We start from the raw sequence: 25,739 nt of genomic DNA on the forward strand, positions 1-25,739 counted from the left end.
GGCTTTTCATGGGAACAGAAAAAGTCCCGTGCAAGGCAGCTTCTGCCCTTCACACCAATTGCCACATCCTTGCTCCAAAGCATGGAGGCGCTAAAGCTATTCAATAAAACATTGTAACTTTTAACTACAACTATGGGCCAAATAACATGCTTTAAATGTCATTATTGGCTATGGTTGAATGATTTTGAGCAAAAACTGTCTTTTTGAAAGTCAGATTTTGGCAAATGGGCAACTTCAGCCCACATGCTTTGAGCCTGATAAAGTTAGAAACAACTGAAATTGGAGTTTTATAATGAAAAGGCTTAAAAAACCTTAGCTATGTGCAGTGTTGAATTAGGATTTCAACATCCTGTGGCAACTAACAGCATTTGTCAGGCTGTGCTCAATCTCTAAACAGGCACACAAAAAGGAGGAAGCAGCCACAGCCATGCACAACTGCATTGTCTTGAGTACAAGGACTGCTGGAGGCCACTGCTGAAACCAGAACTCCCCTCCCTTCAGAGGGCAGATTGTCTCACAAGCAGCCTCTACAGCCATTGCTAGGGACACTGTGGCTGTGGGCAGTGGGAGCTGCGTGAGGCACTGTGCCTGCCAGAGGCAGTGCAGAAGTGGTAGGCACCCAAAGGCAAAGCAATACTTAAACTGTACACAAGAGCTAGTGCTCTGACCAGTCAAGTGGGACATAATCTGCATTGTTGAGTCAGCAAAATTCCCATGCGATTCAAGATGTGCTCAATTCTTAGTAGTCAGGGATTGGGATTGCAAAATTTGAGCATCCTACTGCCACAGAAGATGTGTATTTACCCTTTCAGGACAAGTAATAATCGCTCGAAAGATGGAATTTGTCTAACTTCAGCCTCTGGCCATTGGATCTTATTATACCTTTATCAGTTAGATTGAAGAGCCCTCTATTCCAGTTTTTTTTCCCAAAGTGGGCCGTGGGCCCACTCTTAAGAAAGTTGCTAATGAGTCGCTCAGGTTTGCTTACTTACAAGCTTCACAGACATGGACTCCCATTGACTGCAAACAGCGAACCGGAGCCAAGGGGAGCTGTGAGGCTCTGTGGCTGTGGGGCTGGTAAGTAAACAAACCAGAGCAGCCCATTAGAAGCTTTTTGAGAGTGGGCCTCCAGCCCACTTTGAGAAACACTGATCTATTCAGTGATGACTGTTGGAAGGGTCTATGACAGGATGTACCATCCCCTCACTGGACCAGCAAGGGTTAACCAGGTTTACCTGGCTGAGAGAGCCCCACCCCCACAGCCCTGCTGGGCATGCTCCAGCTTGGGGATAAGCCAGTGGAACAGCTCAGTCAGAGCTGACCACCGCAGAGAAAGGAGGTGATGCCAGAGCTCTGGAGGAAGAGCTGTGGAAGGACTGAACTGAGGATGCCAATCAGTAGGGAATGGCCAGAGAAGCTCTGAATCCAGGGCCAAGTGGAGAAGAAGCCGAATGTTATGAGTCTAGTAGGAAATAGCCCAGAGAGAGGAGAAACATCCCCAACAGCTCAGCGTGTTTCTGGTAGATTCTCTGCTGATCTAATAGGGGGACACACCCACAACTGACAGTACCTTGGGCTAGGACTCAGTGAAGCGGGAGGGCCTAGTCTCTTTACCTCACCTCCACTAGCCTCAAGGGGGCACTATAGCAGTGATTAATGACTGTGACCGCTGGTCCTAATTGCCCTGAGAACAGGAAGTGTTGATACTGACTCAGGCTGCTAGGCCTTATTGCCCTGAGAGAAAGGAGTGGGGATGGACCCTGGCTTCTGGGCCCCGCTCCCCTTCAAGAAAAGTTGTTTTAAACTACCTCAGTGGAAATGGGGTGTAGTGATTGGCTGAGCCAAAGGGACTGAGATGTGCATGAGATGGAGCACTCTTTAAGGGCCTTAAAGGCCCACTTCCCTGTCCCCAGGGGGCTGGGAGTACTCACCCTGTGAGAGGGACACAATGGGAGCATTGATCATGTGACAACCCCCATGTGACTCCTCCTCACATCACCCATAGTGGGGAGAGGGAGGTTGCGCTTCCTTTTCCTCCTCTTCTGGACCCTGCCTGCCCCCACTACACTTCAGACCCTGGTCCTGCTCTGTCCTTGCTCTGCCCTCTTCCTGTCTGCAGTCTTCCCCCTTCCTCATTCCTTTTCATGAGTGTGGGGGAGCCCCTGTTAGTCCCCCTGGGAAATGGGTGAAACTGCCCCCCGCACTCACCAATGGCAGAAAGTGGAGCAACTTGAGAGGAAGCTGGAATAGCCGACTAGGCTAGGGCCATGTCACTCTACTTCCTGTTGCCATGGGTGAGTGTGGGGGGATGACTTCTGCTGATGGCACCAGGTCCCCCACTAGGACTTGCAGGGCCCTGCAAGTGCAAGGCCCAGTATGGCTCTTCCTGCTGGCCCTTTGCCCTTCACCCCATAGCATTGGGGACATGTGACCTGTTGTGCCGCCCATGAGCTGTCCTGGTATCTATTTCCGTTCAAATGTCTGTTCTCCATGTAGGTACTTGTGTATTGTGATCAAATCACCCCATAACCTTCTCTTTGCTCTCCTTTAGTCTAATTTGATTTGTTTTTATCACAATAAGACTTTTTTTTCCAATCCTTTAATTGTTCATGTGGCTTTCCTCTGAACCCTTTCCTCTCAAACTTATCAATGTGCATCTTGAGTTGTGGGCACCAGAACTGAACACACTATATCAGTAGCAGATGGAACAATGCAAAATACAAAAATAATATGACCTTCTTACTTCTGCTTTACATATTCAAGGACCGCATTAACCTTTGGTCACAGTGTTGCCCTAGGAGATCATGTTCAGCTGATTATAAACCATGACCGCAATTCTTTAGACTTCCTGCTTTCATGTATGTCCTACATTCTTTATTCCCAGATTTGTTACTTTACATTTAGCCATATTGAAATGTATTTTGTTTACTTATCCAGTGATTCAGATTGCTCAGTTTCAGTGACCTGTCCTCTTCATTATTTATCTTCTCAAAAATCTTTGTCTTCTACAAACTTGATCAGGGATTTCACATGTTCAGCCAGGCCACTGATAAACATGTTAAATACTGTAAGGCAATCAGTGCAGGACCCCACTGGAAACACACATACTTGAAGATAGGTGTGCCAACAAAAATGATTAGGGGTTTAGAATGGGTGCCATACAAAGAGGCTGTGTCTAGACTGACCAGTTCTTCCAGAAAATCGACCGCTTTTCCGGAAAAACTTGCCAGCTGTCTACACTGGCCACTTGAATTTCTGCAAAAGCACTGACTTCTTACTGTAAGAAATCAGTGCTTCTTGCGGAAATACTATGCTGCTCCTGTTCAGGCAAAAGTCCTTTTGTGCAAAAGTTTTGCGCAAAAGGGCCAGCGTAGACAGCTCAGATTTGTTTTCCGCAAAAAAGCCCTGATCACGAAAATGGTGATCGGGGCTTTTTTGCAATTTGGCCTGGGCCCCAGGAGATAAGGGGGTCCCAAATTTTGACATTTTTCTACCAAGTCATTTCCATTTTTATACACCCTGTAGTTATAACAGTGACAACGAAAGGAGCTCTACAGACCTGCAAAAAATTGATTAAATCATTGTGGGACCTCAGGCCTTTGCCAATTTTTCAGTCACATCCAAGCTTTCATTTGCATACCTGGAGACTGGAGTAGCTTCTGTGATTAGTGATACTATGTTATGAAATGCTGTTTACAGTCTTTGCATAGTTTAGAGGTATCATAACCAGGAGAGCTGACCAGCACCTGGGGACTAAGGGGTTAACTAATGTCTTCACCTAGGCAGGTATCTGGTGGTCAGCCAATAACAATACAGGGAGGAATTTTAAATTAGGAAAGAGGAGTTTTTATCTTTCCCTCCTTTGTCTGAAAAGCACAGCGATCTCTTCTAAGACTGTGGGAAAAGGGTGGAACTTCTCTCTCCAAGAACGGACTTCTTACAATGTGTAAGTATGGCAAAGTTTAGATGGTCCATCAGGATTTTTTGTTTTCCTGATTTAGGAATTTGGAACTAATATCTGAGCTTTAAGTGTGTTTTTTCTCTTTTGTAAATAAAGCTGTTAGCCCAGGGAGTCCTCCTGAGCACCTAGATCAATTGGTGGCTCTTTCCATCTAGCCACTCTACTTTGCAACGCGGAGCCATGGATCAGCTGAGCACTCTGAGTGATCCCCAGCTCCGCTTGCGCTGCCCCTTTGAAGTGCTGGAGCAGCTCTTCAAAGGGGTAGTGCAGCATTAGCGCCTGCAATTAATGCATTAAAAAGATTAATGTGTAAGGCTGTCAACTGACCTGTGATAATGCCTGTGATTATGGCAGGTCAATTGACAGACCTACTTTTCAATGATTATTGATTCAACTCTAGAGTGTTCTCATAAAGAACACACCTGTGGTTGTTCGATATGTTAAAATTGCAGGAAGTTCAAAGGTTTCAATAGAAGAATGATTCATTTTGTTCAATAATTTCATGAAAAAAAATGGAAAAGAAATCTCTGCTTGTGTAAGAGAAATTCTGGAAGGCTTCAAATTAAATTTTCAAGTCTGCATTGACCAAGACTATTACAATAGCTCCAATATGGCTGGGAAGTACAACAGAGTACAAGCAGTCCTTCTTGAGTAAATTCCAAACTGAATTTTTCTCCAGTTGTGGCAACCACACACTAAATGTTGTCAGCATTGATTGCTTTCTTGCATGATTCAGCACAATCACATACTTTGGAACAATCCAGCAATTGTACAACCTCTTCAGTAGCAGTCTTCTAAAGTGGGAAATTCTGAAATAGCATCTGCCTAATTCCCTTCATGGCACATTGACAATGAGATGGTTAGCATGAATTGATGGCATTAAACCAGTTGCACCACATCTGGACTCTATGAGAAAGGCTTTAGGTGATCTTGAATCTCTTACTCTCACAGCACAGGCTCACGCTGAGCTTAAGTAATTTCAGAAGTATACATCCAAATTTGAATGAAATTCAATGTTGTGCATGTGGATGAAGCTGCTTAAAATGATCCACGAATCTAATCTTGTAATTGAAGCTGTGATGGACAGGAATAGTGCTGACCAGCAGTTGATGACTAAAGGGTTAAACTTAGGTAGCTAAAGGGTGTTAGCAGAAAGCCAGTGGGAAAGACCGTTGAAATTTAAATTGACTATAGAACTCTTCCTTCGGGTGAGTTCTAAGTTATCAGCTGGAGGAAGCAAGATGAAGTAGTTAAACCAAATAACCATGCCTACAAGAAAAGCTGGGCATGGGAATGGACTGGGCCTGGAAGTACAGATCAGTACAGATCGTGAGTTGATAGAGGAATGTATGTTTAGTCATGATCAGGGTATTTTTTCTTTATTTTTGCTGTTTGGTTAAGCTTGTCTGTGTGAATTCCATGTGCTTTCATCCCCCATTCACCATATTTAAGCTGCAACCAAATAGACTGTTCCTTTGTGTTTTGATCTGTTGTTTTCTTAGTTGCTCTGTAACACTTAGCAAGTAAATATGTTTTATCAAATATTTTTGTTTTGTTAATAAAAACACATTTTTAAGGCGATGATTTGATTCTTGTGTCCTGGAAAATAACAGGAGGTCTATGTGTATGCCTGCCTAGCCTGAGAGCTCAGTTATGAGAGAGACAGCTTGTTTTCTGTTGGGTTATTTTTTGTTTGTTTGTTTGTTTGTTTCTTTTTTCAAACTTGCTTGGGGTATCCCTTGAAGAAGTTCTAGTGTTTCTTCCTGGTTTTCAGTGTTTATTTAATTCACTTGCTGGTGGCAGCCTATCTCTCAGGAGCAGTGAATCTATGACTCTGGGGAGTTTTTGTAAGCAGAGCCTGTAGAGGCAAGGTATTTAAGGTCTTTTGAAGGCCCCCAACTTCTGCACTTGGAGTGCCAGAGTGAGCAACAGCCCTGACAAAAGCATTCAATACTACATTATATGTTGAGAGGGTTAACGTTTAACAACTCCTTAAAGATATTCAAAAGATTTGTGATCAATGGAACACAATCCTTTCTGTGCCCAAATCACTAGCACAGGGTATTGATATTTCATGTAAAAGTTTTTTCCACCTAATTACTCAATTTGATGCAGAAAGGCATTATTGAGTCAATTTTTTTGTTTTGTTTTGTTATTATTGACTCCATCAAATCCGGTTTTACAGAATGATTTGAGTCACTGTCACACTTTTTGGATTCATTTGGGAGTTCAGAGAACTAAGTGATGAAAATCTATATTCAGCAAACGTACAACAACAAAATTTCAAGAGACCTCTGTGATGAGATCGTCTTCCTGAAACTTATATATTCTACCAACTTTAAATTGGATTGCTAGCCAAAAGAACTGCCACAAGAAATATTCTATCTTGGCCTGTTGACTGTATTTCCTAATATTATAATTGCAATACGTATTTTTGTCAGTCTATCTGCATCAGTGGCTTCGGGTGAATTAACATTCAGGGTATATCTACACTGCCACCCTAGTTCGAACTAGGGTGGCTAATGTAGGCATTCGAAGTTGCAAATGAAGCCCTGGATTTAAATATCCCGGGTTTCATTTGCATCTTGCCAGGTGCCGCCATTTTTAGAACGAGGTGTACCGGTAGTTCGAATTAGAGAGCCTAATTCGAACTACCTACTCCATGCCGCATGTAGCTACGGGCACGTAGTCCGCACTAACGGGGATTTAAAAATGGTAGCACCCGTCAAGATGCAAATGAAGCCCGGGATATTTAAATCCCGGGCTTCATTTGCAACTTCGAATGCCTACATTAGCCACCCTAGTTTGAACTAGGGTGGCAGTGTAGACATACCCTCAATGTATTAAAACTAATAAAGAACTATCATTGTTCTACAATGGGACAACGCTTAACATTAACAGTGATGTTACATGTAAATTAGACTTTTCTTCAATTATAAACGAGTTTGCACCCCACAAAGCCAGAAAAGCATTCCTAAAATGAAGAGTATATATACAGGCTATTGGTATAATGACTTAATTGTTAATAAATAAATCTCATTTTCATATATTCTTTTGGTTTCAGTGTGACCCTGTAGATGAGAAGTTAGATACGTCGAGGGCCTGGGGTTAGGCTGGGGCCTCTAAACTCTAAATACTTATTAGCCAGAATCGGTAGGAATTTTGTCAGAGGCTAGAATTGGGTGACAGAAGAGGTATCACATGAGATTACCTGTTCTGTTCATTCCGTCTGGGGTATCTGTCACTGGCCACTGTTGTAAGACAGGTCCATCTAGCCCAGTATCCTTTGGTCTGACTCAGTATGGACATTCTTATGTTCTTAAGATAAGTCCCTGCTTGCAATTTCATATTGAAGCATATTAGTTATACTGTTGTTAATATATTTAATATGCACTATATTAATTTTGTTATTCTAGGTATTAATTAAAATACTATGTGGTATCAAGTGAAATGCCTGACAGAATGCTACAGAAGTATATTACACCAACATTTGCCTTATGAACCATACTTTGGGGTAGAAGGTCAATGACTCTTTTGCCATCAGCTTGTCCCAAATGCATGCTCTTTCGAGTGCAAAATTCAAGAGTCTGTTTTGAATTGCGAGAACAATTTGTGAGTGTTTAAACAAGCAATTACATGAGTAGGCTACACATGTTGTAGCAATGTAAGACATCACTTGAGTGTTTGTTCCTGTGAGTTTAAGTCCTGATTAGGGAATTAAGAGGTGCTCATGCTTTCTGCAATGAAATCACAATTTCACTTACAACAATCACCTTTTAATTCCCTTGTACTGGCCACAAAAAAAGGAATTTGTTGTAAGTTAGTGAAACATGCCAACTGCCTTACCATTGCAGCACCTACACTACAAAAAGCATGAGTAAAATGCTTTAAAAGGAACTAGGTAAAGAACAACACAAACAGTGAGGACTGTAGGCATTCTCAAAGAGAACTCATTTTAAAAATAATAGTTTCTCACTCATAAAAATAACCAAAATATCCATAGAATTCTCTCAAAACAAGGGGCTCTCTACATGGGACATTGTATAAGCAAACAAGGCTTTTGCCTTGCTATTCATAAAGCTAGGTGTCACAGATGCAATGCCTTGGATTATGATCTAAAAGGTAAGGATTGAAGAAGTGCCTCAAAATCAGAGGAAAGCATCATATTCCAGTGTCAACACTCATGTCTAGATATGTATCAATTTTTAATCTTTCAAAATAAATAGGAAACATCTGTGTTCACTTTCAAACGAAAGCAGAATATTCTGATGCTAAAGCAAGTAAAGAAACAGATCCTCAGATTTTACTACATTGTAGCATTTAAATAACCTGTTAAATTGCTTTCATTGTCTATAATCTGATATGCACACATGGAAGACAACTTAGATTTTTTGAATGGCTTGAAATACATCAATATGTAACAAGAAGATAAGGAAGTGAATTAACTTAACCCCCTGTATTAGTATATTTTATTACATCTTTCAATTTCCCTGTTACATTTCTAAATAGTTTTATACTGAGCCAGAAATTGCTACCTACCACTAAATTGCACATGATAGTATCAGAGTGGATGTAAATAAGGTGGGTAGGTGATATCAGAATAAATTCTGACTAGAACCTTTAAATAGCAAAAAAATAAGCATAACAAGTTTTGCTAAAAATGGTATGGAATGATGTTCCATTAAGTTTGAGCTCGCTGAATAATTAGCAGAATATAACTTGCTCAGTTTCCACAAGCAGATTTCAATTTCCTTAAATTTTATTAAAATGTTGTTAAGAAAAATCTGTGGATTGATTTGTGAATAGCTGTTTGAGTATTCCGTGCTTTAAATTTGCATTACACTGGCTATTTATGATTACTCACGTAAGTATCACAGTATCTTTTGCATTTCCTGATTTGGGAATGGAGTTACATTCAATCAGTAGCGGATATATCTGTCTATAGGAATAGGACACATCTACTCTAATGACATAAGACAGCTGATGCATCGTTTTGATTTTAGACAAACTAATCATTAAAGAAGTTACCATTAACACAGGGAGTCTGCTCTTTAATTGACCTCTGGTTTATAATGAACATGAGTTTTGGGGATTTCTCAGGTGATAAAATATGAGTCTTTCAATTCTAGGCAGCAGCCAAATCTAAGTGAGGTAGATAGTGACTGAAATTTGTTACCTGTTGATTGTTGTGTAATATCTGTAAACAAACCAATTTCCAGTGGACAGATGTTTTCATCTCAAAAACCATAAGCTCCCAAATTGAGATAATAATACCTTCATCAATCTGAGGTCCATTGATTTAATTCACAGTAGAGTGAATTTTATTTCCAGTATATATCAGTGTTTCTCAACTTTTTTTATATAAAGTACCCCTTTTTAAAAAAAAAAATTATAAGTACCCCCAGTAGCTACAGTTTTCAGACACACAATATTTTTCTACCATTGCAACGCATTTGTTTAAACAACTTAATCGTAGCCGGGCGGGCGATGAAATTTTTGCGTGTAATAAGTACAAAAATAATAAAGTGCTATAAAACTTAAAACAAAAATTCAGTTTTCTCCAAATTTAAGTTGTGATGACATATCCCCCATATTTCTCTCAGGTATCCCTAAGGGTACCAGTACCACTGATTGAGAAACACTGCTATAGATGATCTTCAAGGCTGGTGTTGATATATTGGGCCATGTAAAGAAAAGAGTCACATTGGCCATTTTGACTTAGTTCAGGGATATTTTCGTATCTGCTACAAGTGGTATCAAAAAAAGACCCTGTATTAGAAGAATACTAGTTATTTCTGGAAAAAATAGATATGTATGCAGCAATACAGTTTTACTGCTAATCTTTTAAACATGAGTTGAGATGTGTATTGTATGCCTGATTAAGAAGAAAAACTGGCAATTTGTTCTACACTGATGCATACAGGTACTTCTTTTAAGATGTAGGCAAGTGTGCAGTTGCACATAAATCAAATAGGAATAAAGAAAGATGCTATATTTGCCCACGGTCAAAGCAAAGGTTGAAAACTATATTTTAATTGCAACCTCATTCAGGAGAATAGCAAGATTACCTTTGGCTACACTCTCAGAGAATTTCATGTTTTTCCCGAGTTCTATGTGTGTGTAGTGAATTTTGCCTTCTCTTGAAAGAGAACATCAAACATTTGCCTTATACTTTTGATTATTTTACCAAAAAGGAGTAATGAATGAGCAACAATCGTAAAATGAAGATTTCCCCCCAAAGGAATTATTCATAACTATCTCTCTTCCTATATAATTTTATTATGTAATGATTTAGTGAATATTAAAGCAATGTAAGACTTTACTATAAAAGTCTATGGTATACTGGTTCAATTTTAATAGTACCTTTCATGCAATGTGCTAAAGTGCTTTAACTAATAAAACTAATCAGCAAGTGAAATGCCAGTGGAACTTATAACCAAAACATGAAATTCATTAAGCAGTAAAAGTTGCATCAAAGGATAATTTTCTACCCAGATTTTAAAATTGTGACAGATTTGAGGCGGAATAGAAGTCTAGTGATGCTGAGTATGGGTGGAATAGTGCTCCAGAGATAGTAAGCATATCGGCTGAAAACTCTTGCATCATAAAGCTGCCAAGAATAGCTAAGAGGGACCAAGAAATTCAATTTAGAATATCAAAATATCAATCCATAGAGTGACAAGATCTGGGAGTTTCTTTTGGTAAAGATACTGCGGTGTATGATAAGTAAAAAGAGTAATTTTGAAATCTATCCAAAATTTCCTGAAATACTCAAAATCATTCCTAGTATATTGAAAAGGATGTTTCACCGGTATCTATAAATAAAGCATTCTTTCTTTTTGTATGTTAGTCTTTCAGAGACAAAGCAAAGATACAAGACAGCAAAAAAAGGTCTGACCATCTCAGCACGCAGTATGATAGACTGCGCCTTCAACTGACATTTTCATTATTGGTAAATTTATGTTCCTATTTCTGTATGTAATAATGACCATTCACAGCAAAAGCATGGCTGCTGTTAGACAAAAATGGGGGAGAAATTCTTTAATGCCTAATTGAAGCATTTTTTCCACACACTTTGGGCAGCCAAGTATTTCATACAGATCTTGGCACCTGAGTGCAGGTATAATAATTTTCCACAATTTCCAATTATTTGAATTGTTGCAAAGTAGTTCTAGATAAATCTCAGAGCTGCTTTACAAATGAGGATAGAAAAGTGAATGAGAGCTGAATTATAATCTCCATAGTTCAGAATTAATCCTGCTAAAAAGCTCCTAAAGGATGTTCTTACTAGCAGGAGATACACCTAAGCTGAACATCCATGGTGGTGCCATTCTTTTCTACAAAGAGAGCTGACTTTAAGTTACATGCTTCACAAATATCTGTGTTTTCTATGTAGCAGAACAGGGGAATAACTTCAGCACTAATTTCTCCTAGTTGTAATATTTGCCATTTCTGATCATTTGTACATTAGCCTCTACCCTAGTCCTGGGCTAGGAATATTAAAAATACCTAGTTTGTCTCACTTAGATGAAGCTTGCATCCTCCAGCACTAGTGTGCTAACTTTCTTCTCTGATTTCTTATCAATTGTAGGCTAGCTGTAAACCTGTAGTGAGCTAGGTTCATAGAAGTTACCATACTGAATTAGGAGAGTACTCCATCTGTTCCAGTATCCAGGACCAGCCTGAGCCATTTTGGTGCCCCAGACCCAGGTGCGTAGTGCTGCCCCCGGGCACACAGCGCATGCACGGGCCCACCCCTGGGGCATGCCCCCCCCCCAGGGAGCACAGGTCCACACCTGGGGCACATGGACATGCGCGGGCCCGCGCACGGTGCATGCGCTGCCCAGCCACTGGTGCGCAGCCCGGGGCCCGGCCCCGGGATGCACGGCACATGCGTTGCCCAGCCTGGTCCAGTCACCGCTGCTGGCGTGCAGCGCCTGGCCATGCAGGGCCCCACGGCTGTAGGGGGAAGGATGCTGCTGGCCGGCGCCGTGGAGATGGGGGGGCCAGTGCGGCAGGAGCTGGGCACACGGCGCCCCTTACAGCTGCCATCAGGCGCCCCCCCCCATCGGTTGGCGCTCTGGGCAGCTGCCCGGCTCGCCCACACCTTAGTCTGGCCCTGCCAGTATCCTGCCTCTATCACCAGCTACTAACTCTTGTGGACAATGATGCCCATAAGGAAAGTTAGTTCCTAAACCTGAAGCATTTGGGTGACTACACGGGAAGGGGACCTGGCACCATACCATTGGCAGTAGTAGTTAAAATATGGTAGCTCTATTTCACCATGCCATCAATGAACTGGTACAAAGATATGACATTACTGTTCTTCAGGATTATCTGGAAGCTCCCAAACATCATTTTGTCTCTTGATGGCAGATCATCAAAGCAGGGCTAGTCCAACACAAGTGTTTGGACTTAAGGAGTGAAATTACAGGGCCTGTGATATACAGGAGGTCAGAGTAGATAATCTAATAGTCCCTTCCTATCTTAAAAATCTGTGGAGGTTTCCAAAGGTGTAACTAGGTGTTGGTTATGTCTTGAAGGAGGAGTTGCTCAGATCGTCTTCTCATTTGTAATTGGATATTTGTGACATTATATTTTAAGAGCAAAAGGCACAAGACTAAGGCAGCTTCTCATGTTTCATACATTGCTTTTATTTTTTATAAGTGGAGATCATTCATGAACTCACTAGTCAAATTAACAGAAATGTTTTAAAACCTAACCTTCTTTTGGGACAATTTGGAAAATGTCACTTAAAAAAAAAGCCTATGTTAATCTTTTTATGGTCTGACAAACATTACTGCAGAAAATTGAGTTACTACTAACTACTCCTACACCTTTTCCACTTTTCTTTAAAAAAAATCAGCTTCTAACTTCAGATTAAACAAATGAAATCTAGACAAAAGAGACAACAAATTAAAAATGAAATGAGACATTGTACCCATTGAATTATCTGACTCTGATTTCCATTAGATAGAAATGCAAATTTTCCTCAAGTGAAGCTGCTAAAGGATAATGACTTTATAACTTTGACCATTTCAGTTAAGCCATTCTCGGTAGTAGTTAATGTTTTAGAACTATTAAACCACAGTTGATACAGACATTTCCAAAACATACTTCCTTCCAAACCAATTGCACTCTAAAGGATATTTGCCTTAGCTTATTTTCCTTAAGACCAGGTAGGACCAATGACTAGACCATAGAAAGATGTTAGGTGTGCTGCTGAGATCTGAGGTGTGAAGACCCTAGCAAGGTCAGAAAAGCAATGATAAGAAACCTTAGCCATTTCATGGTATCTCTGGGCTCTGAGTAGTTAAACTATAAACAAACTGCAACTTGATCTCCTTTTTGCTGTTGCCAGAACTTCTGCTCTAACATAATTGTGTGACCATGAAAAACCCATTGGATTCAATACCAAGCGGCAGAAATGAATTAAATAAAAGCAATAATTATTTTTCTCACCATATTTGAAATGCTCAAAAAAGACTCCATTAGTCTTTCACTCCTGCATCCCTCTACTTTCTCAGTGGTCTGCCGCCCTGTACTCACCAAGAGAATGCCTTATCCCTTAAGCCACTCCAGAACCCACCCCCACCTCCCTACTTTCAGGGTATCCCTTATCCTACTTTCCTAAGCCTTTTACTTGAGGCTGCCAGGATACCCTGTCAAATTCAGGAGTCATTGGTAAGGAAGCCTGCAAAAAAGGTTTCCAAAGTGGCCCATGCTGTTGGAGCTTCTGCCTTTGTGTGTCTTCTAACGAAGCTGGCAAAGTATCCTCTTCCTGAAGAAAAGTGGGTGCTGCTTATAGTGATGGCCCCTGTTGAAAATAAGATCCTGTCCATCGGCTCCCAAAGACTTCTCCCCACACTAGCACTAACTGCTGCCTGAGGGAAAAGAGCTTTCTCTAAGGCAGTGCCTCCAATGTTTTTAACCACAAGATCATTTTTTTCAGTTTTAGTGCAATGTAAGATCTATCTCAAACCTAAATACCCTTGCCCGGCTTCCTTTCTGCCCCTTCTTTGAGGCTCTGCCCCTGCTCCATCTCTTCTCTGAGGCCTCACCCTCCTCTCTCCATTCCCTTTTCTCCACCATCCTCACTCACTTTCACCAGGCTGAGGTAGGGGGTTGGGGTGCAGGCTCTGGTCTTGGGCCAAGGGGTTTGGAGTGTAGAAGGGGCTCCGGGCTAAGCCCAGGGTGGGAAATTGGAGTCCAGGATGGGCTTCAGGGTGCAAGCTGTAGGAAGGCGTTTGCGTATAGGGGGACTCATGTCTGGGGCAGGAGATTGGGTACAGGAGGAGATAAAGGGTTCAGGAAGCAGGCTCTGGCTGGTCACCATTTAACTGAGACAGCTTCCTGGTGGTTGGACCAGTGGGGGTAAGGCAGGCTTACTCCTGCCCTGCACCTGCACCCCTCCTGAAAGCAGATGGCATGTAGAGCAATTGCTCGATGGCACCATGTGCTGACCCTCATCGACAGGAACTGAGCCCACAGCCTCTACTGGCCACAGTTCCTCGTTATTGATCAATAGGAGCTGCAGGAGCAGTGTCTGCAGGCAAGGACAGTATGTGGGGACCTCCTGCTCTTCTTTTCTCGGGGCTACAAGGACATGCCAGCCACTTCCAGAAGCAGAAATTACCGTAGGGATAATTACTCCAGCCAGGACAACTTAGGCATTTTAGAACTCACTACTCAAAGAATTACATTTAAGCATGAGAGAGAAATGAAAGTTATGAAATAATCAGACCAATCAACCCACAAAATAACCCACTTTACAAGCAGTAAAAGAAGTAACAACAACCCCCCCCCACATGTGTGTTGGGTCGGTAGTAGATGAGTGAAGGACTGTGTGTGTGTGTGTGTGTGTGTGTGTGTGTGTGTGTGTGTGAGAGAGAGAGAGATACACAGTTTGTGAGTGTGAGTGTGTGTGTGAGAGAGAGAGAGAGAGATACACAGTTTGTGAGTGTGACAGACAGCTCACCCTTTTTCCTGCCCGGGTTACTCAGGAGCAGGTCACACTCACAGGTGTGCCTGAGTGTTTTAACATAAAAGGAGATCCTGAGTACCCCAGTGGTGGTGATGTTTAGTTGGAGATTCCTTATCCACCACTTTGCTGCAGTCCCTGGCTCATAGGGTACGTCTACACTAGCTCGTTAGTTTGAGCTAGGTAGGGAAATGAGGGCAAGCGGAGTTGCAAATGAAGCCTGGGATTTACATATCCCGGGCTTCATTTGCATGTTCCCGGGCGCTGCCATTTTTAAATCCCCCTTAATCCGAACTCCGTGTCCACGGCTACACGCGGCACAGAGTAGGTAGTTCAAATTAAAGATCCTAATTCGAACTTCCCTTACTCCTCATTCCACGAGGAGTAACTCCCTGTGCCACTGGAGAGGGCTCCACCAAATGCCAGAAGCTCCGGTTCACTGGGCTGGACACTCTGCCTCTCTTTGGACCCGGAGTTAGTCCATATCTTTGTGGTCTGTCCTAGGCAGCACTTTCCCAAACAGCCCATTTACTTACAGTCTCCTCCTGTGTGCTGCTTTTTGTGTAGTCTTTCTCAGCCACAGGCACAGCCAGAGTCTCTCCCCTCTAGGGCAATCAGCAGCCCCTCAAGCAGCCTGCTAGATCCAAACACCTAAGACTTTCAGTCCCAGGCTGTAGCTGCAATACAACAGCTCCTGGACTGGATATATATATAAGGTTCTTCCACAGCAGCCTGGCTCCCCTCTCCCAAAATGGAGAGCTCCAGACTGCTGAGCCCCTCTCTCAACATGCCTGGACAAGCCCTCTCTTCCTGGTTTCCTCAACTGCTCATGGGATTTGTAGTCTCTAGGGCTAGATTGCAGCATACAGGATCCTTCCAGAAAAAGTCAGAGGCACCTTTAGTAAGGAACTACATTTGCATTGCCAAGCTACCTCCATGCCCTTCTCTCTGGGTGGAGATAGGGTACAGGAGTGGCGGGGAGGAAGGACACCCCGACATCAGCCCCCCACTTCCTCCCACACCCTACACAGCAAGCAGGAGGTTCCTGGGGGGGTGGGATAGCTACAAGGCAGAGGGCAGGAGCAGTATGAAAGGGGAAACTGAAGTGCCAGCACTTTATAACTTCCTGACTAAACCTGTCAGGATCCCCTGTCAGAGGCTCCAAGATCTACCTGTAGATTACAATCTACTGGTTGGTAACCACTGCTCTAAGGTCAGCTCAGGTTATTCTTGGAGCCGAGCAACTTCAGCTCTGGTTTTAGCTGTGGAAATTGGTACTTTTGGCATCTCCACTTCTAGTTCCAGAGAACTGTTCAGTGCCTGGATACCGCTAATTATTGCAATAGTGGCCACCTTGATATTGTCCCTAGAAGTTTAAGAGAATAAAGCATATAATTGTACAACAGGCCTGTGATTCTGAAGTTATTTGGGCTCTTACAAACTGCTCCTTTTTTCAGTCTTGTTCATACAAGTCCAGCAGACTGTCCTGCCTCTCTAATAAGGAAGGCAACTACAAGAGGAAAAATAGAATTGACTAATCAGATTAATAATGTAAAATACCTGTTCCACAGTACAGAGAGACAAATTAAAAAGGGCAATGGGAGCTCCCAGAAATCATTTGTTCATGCTAACAAAGTGGGTATTAATGAAAAACAAAAATGAGATTCTCTTGGGGTTCATTTTCATCATACTGTACAGGTATTAAAAATAGCTATAGAAATCCAATCCATTAGCTGCTAATTCTAAATAACTTTGGCCTCAGCTGTATTCTGGCCTTCTCTACCTCCCTTTTTTGTAAAAAAAAAATAATATGGCTAGCACATTTCCACAAATATCAGGAAATGAGCTAATTTAGATAACTTTTTATTTACAGTTCCAAAGACCTAGGCTTACGTCTAGACTGCAAGCTCTTCTGAAAGAGGCTTTTTCGAAAGATACTTTCTAAAAAGCCTCTTTTGAAAAAGAGCGTTTAGACTACAACCAGTACTTTCAAAAATGCAAGCTGGTTTTTCGAAAGAGAGCACCCAGGCAGTCTGGATGCTCTCTTTCGAAAAAGCACAATTTGCATTACATAGTGCCTTTTTTTGAAAGAGTACTTTTGAAAGAAGGAGTTATTCCTTGTAAAATAAGTTTTTCCACGATCAAAAAAACTGCCGCGTTCTTTCGATTTACTTTTGAAAGAACATGGCAGCAGTCTAGACGCAGGGGAAGTTTTTTCAAAAAATGGCCACTTAAAAAAAACCAAAAAACCCTGTAGTCTAGACACACCTCTATAGATAGAGGCCTGCATGAGGGTAATGAAATATGCTGACTTAGACCCTAAGAGGACAGTTAATTGGGACATTATAATTCACCATTAGCCAGAAAATGAGGTTGCTACTTTTTTGTCCTAGTTCCCATTCATTTGCTTCACAGAAACTAAACCGAATCAAACACTGCTATTGTGTCAATGGAAGTGCTGTAAATATAAGGTACATTGACAGTAGTGTGGCGTGGAAGTTCATATAGAACTACCAAAAATCTTAACCGTTTCTCCTACTGATGACTGGTGCTCAGTTTAGTCTCAAAGCTACCACCATTCCCTCATTTTTATTGAGATTTATTTGCATTACAATTAAAAAAAACTTTGAAACTAAGTTTATAGATAAATTAAACTAAAGGAATGAATCCCACAGCATTTTCAGTGTGTCCTACATTAATACTTTTTTTGGGATGCCTCATTTCATTCTATCACACATTGCCTGCCACATTTTCAGCTTGGCAGGTTGAGAAGTATCTGAGCTGCAAATTAACTCCTAATTTATACATAAAATAAAGAGTAAAGAAATATGTGGGTTGTACAAAATAGGAGAATGATACAGATAATTTAAAATGAGGCCAATAAAACTCAGGGTAACATGAGTAGAGGTGTCTTCAAGGCAGGTGGTTGGTTTATGCTGCCTGAATTATAATCAGGGAATGATACCTACACAAAACCAACCTTCCTTCTGACCCCATCCCAAAAGAGTAGAAAAGTACTGTTCAATGAGTTAGAGGATTAATGTGAGTCATGGGCATAGTGATGTAACCTGGGTTTCATTGACAGCTTTCCTGTTTGCTAAGACAGCTGGTAGCCTCTGTTCTGCTTCATGTTTTTCAGAACATTTCAAGCAATTTAAGAATCTGAAGCTTTTAAAGGGATAGCACCAACTTTAAAATCCCACTTCTGTTTGGTATTTTTGAAAGTAACTCCTGTGATTATAATAAAAGATAACAGTGGGAAAAGTTTCTTTTTTCAATTTGTTCACATTGTGCATGTACAGTACTTTGTTTATAGTCAATTTCACTGTTTCTCCACAGTTGCATCCTAATCCAGTAAACACTTATGCATATTATTAAATCTATGAGTGTAGCTCACTGACTTCAGTGGAGTTGTTCACTTCATTAAAGTTCCACACATCAATGTTTGCAGTGCTGGACCTTAGTTTCCTCTATTTATAGGAACAGGAGGAACTCCTTTCCAAGTCAGGAAAGGAAGGCAGGAAAAGAATTTTTTTGTGACAAAATGGCAAAGTAACAGGGCAGATGTAGTATGTATTGTGACAGGTTTTTTTGTTGTTTGTTTTAAGTGGTGATGACTGATGACATTCCCTTATTATACTGCTTCAGTTTTAAATGCTCTGTGGCAGAGGAAGATTACTGCTTTAAATTCAAAACATTCAGGATTTAGAGTCTGATTCAAGAGCCAGACTAATCAATGGGAGTATTTGTAATTGACTTGAGTGAGCTTTGAATCAGGTCCTTAATGCACTTTTAGAACCTTATCCACTGTAAGGACTTAAAGGATGTTGAGCTTTTGTGGACTTACAGTGATTTAAGATCTTGAGTTGTGTTTTTAGTTGCACTGGTATAACTCCAAACTCTCTTGTGCTGAATTTGTCTCCCTCTAGCAGCAGACCCCTTGCATAACAATAAGGGCATTTTCAGTTCTGCTGATGGCTCTGGTGTGAAGACTGCAACAGGAAAGTGTTAAATCCTCTACTATACTGGACACAGCTAACTAGTATTGCTTGTTCTTTGAATGGTACCTGGCCCTTGAGAGAAGGAATGCTTTGATTGCTTTCCATTATAGCAACCTTTTCCTCTCCAAATGCAGCAAGTGGGCCCTGAGTACTGATTTACACCAGTAGCCCCAGAATAGAGGCATTACAAGCTGTTTCACTTTTGTTCCTGCCTCATCCTTCTCTAAATTAATGCAGGGATGTAACTGCCTTATTGTGCCCTACTAATTAAAAAAAGAGGATGAATGAGAAAGGCTTCTCTCCACCTTAAAATGTACAGTTCCTTTTCTTAGTTTACCCTATATTCTGGCAGTTTGTCTCTGGTCACTAGTTTAAAGATAACATGTGTGTGATACCAATGTAAAATATATGGAGACCCTTTTAAAGCCTTTGATTATGTGCTATTTCTCTCTGTCTTGATAATTGTTGAGGAGTGAGCCAGAAAATACGTTCTAATTAATTAGTGATGGTATTTTAGGAAGCTGCATTCTGCTCTAAGGACTAGAATCCAAACTTCCCACTTATCTGCCTTAAGCAGTCAACTCTGCACTGACCTCTACATGCTGCTGGAGTGTTTGTATTTACACTGGAGTTTACTGCAGGAGGCCTTATTAACTAGTGGTCAAGATTTTATTTTTAAATGGATCATTAACTTGTATACCCTAAGAGCCTGCTGATAAAGCTTTACCTCTGAGTCCTTTGTGCCCCAGTAATTTGAACCTGCTTAGGCACCTTATGGATTTCCTTCCAGTTTAAAAGAGGCAGAGAAAATGCCACGAAAGTAGCAGAAGTAGAAGTGGAAACACATTCTTTAATCAGGGTAACAGAGCAGATGCTTCAATGGCAATAGCAGCAGGTCCAGTAAGTGCTGCATCTTCTTCTTTCATCTCCCATAGCCAAAGCTGCTAGCAACATGCCATCTTGCCTTCTCAGGATTGTGATTCCACTAGCATCTGTTGTGCCTCCTTCTCCGACTTGTTGCAACATATGTAGCTTCCTTGCAAGAAGCAGCCAAGTCATCCGCCAAGGTAATTTCTACTGATGACTTGTACTTACTTAGTAGATGAAATTCATATCCCTAATCCTGATTCAGTTCAGCTGCCGTGTGCTAGTGGTGGACACAAAGTGCTATAGGAAGATACAGTTTGTGTCTTCATTGCCAAGGGCTATGCCAAAAACAGAGCATTGAATTTAGGTGCTTGAATATAGGAAAGTTCAATTATCTCAATAGTAGAAATGACTACTGCGTTTGTTCCTGTGAAAGATTGCGAGAGGGAGGTTTTTCATAGCTAGGTGCCCCCTTCTGCTTCTGTTTGAGTTTGTCCTCACTGTGTTTGTGAACAGAAGAAATTGTCATTAGATTTTCAATTTGATTTTTAGACCAAAGTGTTTTGAATATGTGAGACAGTTCAAACAAAAGCATCCAGGTTTGAGGGGAGAGAGTGTTTCTGAACTGAAGCTCGGATCTTCAGAAGACCCCAAATTAGCCAACCACAGTAGATTTTCTGTATTGATTGTAAATGAAACCAGACACCATCTTCATATTGAAAGAAAATAAATGACCCAATCCAAAGGAACAAGATTCTCCCATTTCAGAAAATGCTCCCCCTATTAACAGAGTATTTTCTAGAATTGTGCTCCTTTTTTGTGGCTCTGCACTGGAGCCATATGGCAAAGATTTTCAAATGTGAGTGTTGCTGGTGCGTCTGTTCTTGCATGCTCAGTTGAAAATGCCTAGAAAGTGTCTGATTTTCAGAGGGCAGGTGCTCACCACTTGCTGAAAATCAGGTCCCTTCATGATGTTCCACTTTGAGCACCCAAAGTCACTACTTATTTGTGTACGTCTTGTCTCTTTAATCATTTCTCTGACATTTTGCAGGTTTGGTGAGGCTGTTTTACATGAAATTAAGGGTAAAATCTCACTGTTAATTTACAGAAAAGTGACTAAATGATTTACATGTCAGGGTGGTCCTACCTCTGAGCAAGGAGCTGGACATGATGATCTCTCAGGGTCTCTTACAGCCCTGCATCTCTATAATTCTATCTTGAAACGCAGAGGGATTTAGGCATCTTTAGTTCTAAGGGGCTACATGCTCATGAATAAAATGCAAATGTTTAACTTAAGAACCAGTTTTCTGAGACACACAGCACCTCCTGAGGTTTCCTGGTCATGTTCAACATTGACTTCAGCTGCGACATGAAGGCATAGATCCTGTGAGCTGCTGAATAAAGCCCATAGAGAACATTTTCTTTTAGCTAATATGCAAATTTTAGGTAGTAAAACACCAACACAGTCAGTTACACAGCAAAAACATGCACCACAGCCAGCAAGCCATATGATAGATATCATGTTGTGATTATGTTGTGGGACTTCCTTTTTTATTGGCAAACATTCTGGCAAACAGTTCAGATTTACATAGAATCACATATGTGCTCAAGAAAGCATTTGATTTCCCCTTAACTGTGGATGTCTTTACCCAGGCAGAGATCCTGATACCACTGGGAGATCTGGGAACCTCAAAAGATTTGTCCATGTTCTTCAGGAAATCACACAGAGGCATCTCCAGATCCCATCTAAATTCCTTGAGTCTTCAAAATTTGGGCTGGAAATCTTATGAGAAGAGATATTTTGTGAGAATTCTAGGTCTTTCTAAGGGTCAGAAATGTCTCAGGAACAGACTCTCACCATATTTTGGTACTTGTCTTTCTGAGCCCTAGAGGGGATGGACAGCAAGAAACAGAAATATCGTTAGAAACAAACCTCTTTGAACAAACTTTTGAAAAAAAAAACTACAGGGCAAGCAAAAGCTGATGTTCTAGTTCAGTTTTGTCACCCAACAAAGTTGAGACCCCATTGTAAGGTTCTGGCAGGCTTCAAGAAAAGCTTCAGAAAACTCCATCAGAATAAAATATAATTATGTTGACATTTCACCTTCCAAATGCCTCAGACTGGGAATTTCAGAGGGACTTTTGTGATTTAGGCACACAACTCTCATTGAAAGTCAGGCCCCCATCTCTACTGCACTGTGTAGTCTGGTAATCACTTATTTTCATTGGAGGATAAGCTAATGTGTCTCAGAATAATGTCTACATTCTCTGTGATTTAAGTTGCTAGTGAATCTGCTCACCTTTTGTATCAGACAGAATAAAAAGAAACATAAGAATTACCCAAAATAATCCATGTTGATTAATAACATGGTAAGATGGTCAATACATAGAGTACTTGGGGAAAGGCCAGTTAATCCACTAGCATATAAAGGTTTTTGGAAACTTTTCATATCAATATTGCATCTATCATTTAGAAAATAGCCACACAACTTCATTCCAAATCAGTATTTAAGTATTATTTTTACAAAGAGCAATCAAAGCATACAGCATTTGAAATGCATTTTACATTAAAATTCCCTATTTGTGCAATAGTAAAATAAGAATGTGGATTTATATTGCATGCAAATTGATTCTTTCACAGCATTGCTCAATGAAGAGGTAGGGTTAGTATCACATACTGGTTATATCTCAGTTTTCAAAGAAGCAAAGGGGAGTAGAGTTTATAATTGCATCTAGACATTTGATGCAATGGTCTTTTCTCTCCCTCCTCTCAGTCTTAATAAACAATGGAGACTGAATTCTGTATTAACTGCTCAAAACTCTGCAGTATCACTATTATAAAATGTACTGTGTAGGGCACTTCCTGTAGTGGCTTTTTGAAAAGGGGAGTGATTTTTGGGTGCCATTTTGTGTCAATCTATGATAACAAAAGCTATTGTGGGTGACCAAAAGTGACAATTTGTTTCAGTATGTTACACATCATTAGCAGTTAATATCACCATTGTAAGAGTGACATACGTTGGGCATTTATAGGACATTCTAGTCTAAAATTTCAGGCAAATGTGCACATATAATCACTGCAATTGCATCCTCCGGAAGTGCTGTAATTGCATGTTATAAATTAAGCACACCATTTTGTGAAAATGTAGGCCTGTAAGGCACTCAGAAGGCTATTATGCTGTTAATATTTTTATAGCAAGAGTTGGCAGCTGCAAATGTTTTTAGCAAGACTGTTGTTGTTGCTACTCTCTGCAGATAGAGGGGGCTTAGGCTCCTCCGGTGACCCTAATATGAATTGGATTGTTAGTAGAAGGGAGCAAGACTCCTTTTCTGCTTCATTATAGCTTCATTATATTGACTGGAGAATTGAAGTAAAAATGACCTCCTCATATTAGTTGCTGCTAGATGTCTTTGACTAAGACTTGAACACAGACATTCTAATCTGCACATTCAGCATTCTTTGTTGGCCCTATTTCAGCGAAAGCCTAATGTGTGAGTTTATATGGTTTGGTGAATCAGAATCTGGCTGCTTTAATCCCATCACACAGATCTGGCTTTGTTACTCTTCTCTGCCACTGACTTGCCACGTGACCTGGGAAAAATCAGGAGCAAATTCTCTGCCTCTCTTTTACCATGTATAAAAATGGGCTACTGATGGCAGCACACCTCACTGAGTTAGAATGAATCCTAAATCCATAACAATTTATGTAGTTTAAAGTTTCCTGCATGGAAGGTGCTATAGAAGTGAAAATTATTGCCAACCTAGTCAGTTTCTTTGTATAGGGAGTTTTATCTTTCCTCTATTCTGCATTGCATAGCTACATATGATTCTTGTCCGGTATAAAACTTACAAATTCATTTTGGGTGGTACCAAAACAGAGTATAGTATTATCCTTTCTCTCTTTAATTCCAGGTTGTGGTAGTTTCTAGAACACTCTTTTTTTTTTAAAGGAAACTTTATAAATGCAGGTATTTCTCTTGGCATTTTCTTGTTTGTAGCAAATTCATATTCAGTCACACAGCACAATGAATTTTTGTCATAAAATAAATAACTCAGCAAAATATCAGCATTACAAAGTGATATTAGCTTTCCTTTGAAAGCTCACTTTACACAGCTTGTCATCCTACAGACAGCGCTGCTTTCAGAGGAGGTTCTATTTTTTTTTTTCCAGACTCTGCATTCCATTTTGGCTAAAATTAATGGAACTGAATGTTAGTTCTGTTACTGGCAAATGAATGCAGAAGGAGGCCAATCTGCGCACTCTTCTAGTGAATGACAACAGAGGACATATCATCATCATCATCACCCTCCTCAAACACACAGAATGTATGAAGAGGGCCCTACCAAACTCACAGTCCACTTGAGTCAATTTCATAGTCATAGAAATTTTAAAATTGTAAATTTCATGGTTTCATATATTTAAATCAGAAATTGCAGTACTGTAAATCAGAGGGTCTCATCTGCTGCTGTGTTCAGAGCTGGGCAGCCAAAGGGCAGCTGCTGGTTGGGTGACCACCTCAGAAGGTTACACCAGCAGCAGCAGCAGTGCAGAAAAGAGGGGGCCTGGGTATGGTGTTGCCACCCTTAGTTCTGTGCCCCTGCTAGCAGCAGCAAAGAAGAGTGGCAGTACCATACCAAGCCACCCTCACTTCTGCGCTGCTGCTGGTGGCAATACCTTTAAGAGCTTAGCTCCCAGTCAGCAGCTGTGGAGCTTCTGGTAGCCAAGGGAGGTTCCCAGAGCTGACCTGGCCCCAACAGTGACCCATGCAGGGAAAGGGGATGTCTGGTCCTTCCCCAGCTCAGCAGGAACCCCTGCTAGCAAACCCTGGCCCTCTCTGGCTCCAGGCTAAGCTCTTGGGACTTAAAAGGCCTTGGTCTGGCTGTATGTGGGGGAGAGGGTGACCATGGTGACCTCTGATTCTGGGGCTCTGGGTGGATACCCAGTCACTCATCTGTAAGGCTAGCCCTACCCCCCAAGTAATAACCCCTCATACCATGCCACCCTCACTTCTGCACTGTTGCTGGTGGTGACACTGCCTTCAAAGCTGGGCTCCTGGCCAGCAGCTGCTACTCTCCAGCTGCCAGTGCTGTGAAATCTGATCTCCACTAGAATAGCCAGATTTCCCTTGGGGAGGATCAGATTTCACAGTCCATGATGCGTTTTTCACAGCACTGAGTTTGGTGGGGCCCTATTAACGAGCTATTCGAGGAAAGCTGCAACTTTGCAAGACTGACATTTCACACACAGTCAAACCCATTTTTGTCAGGGTCTGGTGCTGTCAGCACAGGTGAAATGCCTCTAGCTGCACCAAGTCCATCTGGAACAGAGTCCAGATTTCTAGCCCATATGGCAATATGTGTAGCACACTAGCTTGCTAGACCCCAAACTTTGTATCGACTCAAAGATGTTTTTGTATCCGTAAGCAGGATGGGGATTTTATGCAGGAAGCAGCAGACCTGTTTGTCCAATAACAGCCAGTTTGATTCAACTGTTTGAACTCTACTTGCAGACTTGGTAGACTAACTGATCAGTGCTCCCCGTAGAACTTGGCCACAGCTGCACTGAATGTACTGGACACCCAGCTATAAGGATGTGACAGAGATATTCAAAATAAGGAGTGGTCTACAGGATATTAGCGGGGTGATGTCTTTTTTTTTCCTTCCACAAAATGACATTAAAAAGCAGTTAATTTATTAAAGGATTAAAAGAACTATTGTCTTCTGTTTCCTGACACTCAATATTCCCTCGAAGGATCTTTTCCATCCATGTGTAGAATAAAATGTATGTGCATCAAAGCAGATGCAAATGTGCACCACTAGGAAAAACACAAACCTAGTTGTGGGTACTCTGCTAATCAGCTGAGTGGCAATGGAATCTCTCCTGAGTGGCCACACAACACACCGCTTACAGGGAACACTGCTGCCAAC

General features: G+C 41.3%; 1 long non-coding RNA gene across 1 annotated transcript in view; it reads left to right on the forward strand.

Moving 5' to 3' along the window:
* The window catches only part of LOC149523733 (uncharacterized), a 40,585-nt gene extending 15,069 nt beyond the window's left edge, over positions 1–25,516 (forward strand). The window contains exons 3-5 of the long non-coding RNA XR_016350547.1: positions 10,812–10,913; positions 19,879–20,010; positions 25,322–25,516. This is a non-coding gene — a long non-coding RNA (uncharacterized LOC149523733). The remainder of the gene's footprint in view (positions 1–10,811; positions 10,914–19,878; positions 20,011–25,321) is intronic.
* Positions 25,517–25,739: the final 223 nt, after the last annotated feature.

This window comes from Pelodiscus sinensis, chromosome 12 (assembly GCF_052426305.1).
Source record: "Pelodiscus sinensis isolate ZL-2025 chromosome 12, ASM5242630v1, whole genome shotgun sequence".
NCBI classification, from domain to species: Eukaryota; Metazoa; Chordata; order Testudines; family Trionychidae; genus Pelodiscus; species Pelodiscus sinensis.